This window comes from Equus asinus, chromosome X (assembly GCF_041296235.1).
Source record: "Equus asinus isolate D_3611 breed Donkey chromosome X, EquAss-T2T_v2, whole genome shotgun sequence".
NCBI lineage: Eukaryota > Metazoa > Chordata > Mammalia > Perissodactyla > Equidae > Equus > Equus asinus.
This window is the reverse complement of record NC_091820.1, coordinates 78,632,222-78,635,697: the sequence shown is the minus strand read 5'-3', so window position 1 is coordinate 78,635,697 and position 3,476 is coordinate 78,632,222. Positions and strand designations below refer to the sequence as shown.

Sequence of the window (3,476 nt, the reverse complement as noted above, 5' to 3'; positions counted from 1 at the left end):
TTGACAAAGCTTTTGTCAGGCTCCTATGTGCCCTTTTCCTGACTAGGCTCAATCTTTGCCTATTTGTACTGCATAACTTCACACAAATGGCTCCATCTAGTCCCCGCTAGACACACACACATGCGCACACACACACACAAAGACTTGACCAAAATAAAAAATGGCTTCCATCAGCCCAAATCCTTGTCCCTAGGATGACCCCAGACCTCTTAAAAAGTCTGCCTGACAAAGTTCAATGCTGCTAAAATAATTTACTATTTTTCCAGCCAAAAACCTGACTATAGGCCCTGACTTCCATTTTGTAGAATATTTACTTTAGAAAACTTGCAATTGTAAATTCTTTCTCTGCCCTTTTAAGATCTAAATCTACTACAACCCAGGAATGCTCTTTTCAGGGATCTGAGCCATCCCTTTAAAATGTAATCATTAAAAAAAACAGGGCCCTTCTCTCTCAGTCTGTGTGGGAGAGTAGGATCCTGATTTCAGTAAGTACCATTAGCAAACACAGAAGGCCTAATCACATGAGCCAAACCCTCCACCCTCACTTGCCCCCACCACTCCATCAATGTATTTCAGTATTTTTCCTTTGGCACATCTCAGCAATTAAAAAGCTTCCTTACTTTTTGTTTCAGTAAAGTTGAGCCCAATTAATAATGAAGTCTCTTTGCTCTCCTACAGTATCCAGAATAAAATGTGTCATGCTACCTTTGAAAAATGTCTGTCTTTGTTTCTTTTTTGACAATTCACTCTCTTTACTAGTAAAAGGCTATTCCAATTTTCTACTTTTTCATGACTCAATCTTCTGTTTTTCTAGGAATTTGTCCATTCATCTAGATTATATAATTTGTTGGCATGCAGTTGTTCATAGAACTCTCTCATAATTCTATACATTTTTGCAAAATCAGTAGTTATATTCCCACTTTCATTTCTGCTTTTAGTTATTTGTGGCTTCTTTCTTTCTTCTTTGTAGATCTAGTTAAATATTTCTGAATTTTGTTGATCTTTTTGAAGAACCAATCTTAGTTTCATTGATTATTCTCTATTGTTTTTCTACTTGATATTTTATTTATATCCACTCTGACATTTACTAGTTCTTTCCTTCTTCAAGCCTTAGGTTTAGTTTGTTCTTCTTTTTTTAATGGAAACATCACATGTTGACAAGTTAGGGCCATAATGGATAGCTTTACAGAAAAACAGAAATAAGACAGTCCCAAGAAAACAGAGTGTAAATTTGCAGCAGACAGGTTAATGCTCTTCAGCCTCATCTTCTCCTTCTAGCACTATCCACTCCAACTGCCTCATAATCCTTCTCAATTTCAGCCATTTCTCAGGGGGCTAAGAAAACTCTCCTTCCTCCATGCCCTCATCCACATCCCAGTGAGCAAAGACATAATTGGTATACCTTGGATCAAACTTATGGCCCAGGAAAGCCCAGGCCTCAGCGATGGCTGTGCTGTTACTCAATTTGAAATATTTGACCAGGTGTCCACCAGGTACCACAGCAGGAGGCTAGTAATGAGTGCCAAATTAGAAGCTAGTGGGACATAAATTCACAAACTGTATGGTGTGCATGGTCTTGATGGTGGCAATGGCAGCACTGACATCTTTGGGAACCATGTGACTATGGTACAAGAAGAAGCAGGCCATGTGTTTACCATGGTGAGGGCCTCAGTCTTGTTGACTGGCTCAAAGTATACCTTGTTGATCTCTGCTACAGTAAGCTGTTCATGGTAAGCTTTCTTAGAAGAGATGACAAGGGCATATGTGACCAGAGGGAGGTGGATGCAGGAATAGGGCACCAGGATGGCCTGGAATTCTGTCAGATGAATATTCAGGGCTCCATCAAATCTGAAAGAAGCAGTTAGTGACGGAGGACACAGTCTGACTAATAAGGTGGTTAAGGTTAGTATAGGTTGGGTGCTCAATATTGAGGTTTCTATAATAGAGGTCATAGATGGCCTCATTTTCTACCACAGAGGCACAATCGGAGTGCTCCAGGGTGGTATGGATGGTGAGGATGGAGTCATGGGCTTCAACAACAGCTGTGGAAACCTGGGGGTGCTGGGTAAATGGAGAACTGCAGTTTGGACATCTTGGCATCACCTACAGAGAAAAGTGCCATCTGTAGGGAGGTGGACTAAGAACCAGTTGCCCTGCAAAGCTGTGGAAAACCTAGAAGCCCTGAAAACTTTTGCACTGGTCATGAGCTTATGAATTCAGTACATGAGGAGGTCACTGATCTTACTAATGGTTGTGCCTGAAGGCATAGTTATTGTTAGCATCTTCCTTGTCTGTGATGAGCTGCTCAGCGTGGAAGAGCTGGTGGTAAGTTGCAGTGTGAATTTCATCAATGACTGTGGATTTCAGGTCTACAAACACAACCCTGGGCACATGCTTGCCAGCAGCTGTCCCACTGAGGAAGCTGTTGAAGGAGTCATCTCCTGCCTCAATGATCTTGTCATTTGGCATCTGACCATTGGGCTGGATGTCATTTTCCAGGCAGCAGAACTCCAAGCAGGCATTGCCAATCTGGACACCAGCCTGCCCAAGGTGAATGGAGGTGCATTCATGCATAACTTGGAATTGTAGGACTCTGCAAGGCTGGAGGAAGTGAGGAACAACAAGGATCTCTCACTGCCGGAGTCTGGAAGAGAAGCAGTGAGAGGCCTATTGGCCATGAGGCACCCTATATAACCCTTTCTGGGCCATGTTTATGGAGGGCAGGCATCGGACAGGCTTGGTCTCCTTTTTGTCTCTTTTTGTTTGTTTTAGTAAGAAAAAATTCCAGTTTATTATTGCTTTAAAAAAGGCAAATATTTACCCAATTGTTCAAGCAGGCTTATATAGATAGAGGTATTTCATTTTAAAATATATATGTGTGTAATTTTTCTACCACAGTAATTCATTTCAGGAGAAATTTCATTATGTATCTTTTACAGAGCCCTAAAACAAGAGAGCCAAAGTATTAAAATAAACACGAAGGTGTAGAAATGCTTCAGGCCAGTTCCTCATTAGAAGCCTCAGCATGAGGGCTCCAGAGACCAAAGCAGATGGTCTACTAGGTAGAGCTGAAATGTTCAAGTGAGTTCTGGAAAGAGGGGGTAGTTGGCTGGCTATGACAGGCTCACCCTTGAGGTAGAGCAAATAGAACAGACTGGGGAGATCTGAGAAGCACCAGAGCTATCTGAACTCAAGAGGATGTAAGCGAGTGAGAGTGAGCCGCAGGGGTAATTGAGTTTCAGTTACCTGCAGAGTGGTGAAATAAAGTAGTAACTTCATCTGCCTGGCATGACGGAAGTTTAGAGGTGTCCTTGGCATACTCATAGTAAAATCCATCGCCCTTTCTCTGTGTTGGGTGATGGCAACCATACCACACTTCCTAATGACAGCCAGTGCACGTCCTATTTAAGCAGCACCAGCGCGCTACAGCTAATGAAGCATTTCCTGCAAGCCTGTCTCCCAGGGCTCTCTGCATC

The 3,476-nt window shown here is 42.4% G+C and overlaps 1 pseudogene; it reads right to left on the bottom strand.

Moving 5' to 3' along the window:
• Positions 1–1,245: 1,245 nt before the first annotated feature.
• Positions 1,246–2,574, bottom strand: LOC139042753 (tubulin alpha-1C chain pseudogene; annotated as a pseudogene).
• Between the last annotated feature and the right edge of the window lie 902 nt (positions 2,575–3,476).